The sequence below is a fragment of the Leptonychotes weddellii genome, chromosome 15 (genome assembly GCF_054177405.1).
Source record: "Leptonychotes weddellii isolate Sample4059 chromosome 15, ASM5417740v2, whole genome shotgun sequence".
In the NCBI taxonomy this organism is placed as follows: Eukaryota; Metazoa; Chordata; class Mammalia; order Carnivora; family Phocidae; genus Leptonychotes; species Leptonychotes weddellii.
The window spans coordinates 20,081,624-20,082,733 of NC_138383.1; the positions used below are offsets into that span (position 1 = coordinate 20,081,624).

General features: G+C 45.8%; 1 pseudogene; it reads left to right on the forward strand.

The window, feature by feature from the left end:
* The first annotated feature begins 377 nt into the window (after positions 1 to 377).
* LOC145717229 (large ribosomal subunit protein eL36 pseudogene) lies at positions 378 to 784 on the forward strand (annotated as a pseudogene).
* The last annotated feature ends 326 nt before the right edge of the window (positions 785 to 1,110 follow it).

Here is a 1,110-nt window from a genome sequence, read left to right on the forward strand (position 1 = left end):
ATCCCAGGACCCCGGGATCATGACCTGAGCCGAAGGCAGACGCTTAACGACTGAGCCACCCAGGTGCCCCGAAGGAGAGAGACTCTTAAGCAGACTCCACGCTCAGCATTGACTCCAAGGCGGGGCTCAATCCCACCACCCTGAGATCATGACCTGAGCCAAAATCAAGAGTCAGACGCCCAACCAAATGAGCCACCCAGCTGCCCTTCAAAGTATGTATTTCAAGTGGAAGAAAAGTAATCTCAGATGGAAGGAATGAGATAAAGGAAGGAGTGAAAAGAGACAAAAGTAGTAAAATAATGAATCAGATATAGACCATCTATTTTACTGATTGACTATTGACTGTTTAAAAACTACAATAAAGTCCCATGGCATTGAAAAACTAACAGAAGGCTATCTGCTGTCCTCTGGCCCCCAGGGTTGCTGTATAGGTCCAGCCATGGTTCTGTGCTATCTCATGGCCATAGATCTCAACCAGGGGCACGAGGTGACCAAGAATGTGAGCAAGCCAACACACAGCTGTGGCCTCGGGTGCCTCATCAGGCACACCACGTTCCTGTGGGACATCATCCAAGAGGTGTGCAATGTTGCTCTAAATGGTACATGAACTGCACACCAGGGAGCTGCTCAAGGTCTCCAAGGACAGGCAGGCCTTCAAGTTCATCAAGAAAACAGTAGAGACACCTATCTGTGCTAAGAGGAAACAAGAGAACTGAGCAATGTCCTGGCCACCGTGAAGAAAGCAGCTGCTGAGGGGACCAAGCCCCCTCCCCACTGTGTGTAATAAAAGCTTCACAGAAAAAACAAACTAGCAGCCCAGTAACACACAGCCCAGTAACACGTAAGTCAGAAGATGGGTGATGGGAATTACAGTGTTTCAACGTTCTTACAGTGTTTGGAAGAAGGCAAAAGAATGAAGATCCGCTTTGGATGAGTTAAGTAGGCAAGATACATTTTTAGATCAAGTGCTTAAAGTCTGAGAATAGAATACTTAGCTTCCACACTAATAGAGGAAGACACATGAAGTGATAAAAAGTAATTTTAAAAAAGGTAGAAGAGGGATAAGTATCAAAAGGAAGAACCAAATATAATTGACCCTTGAACAATGCG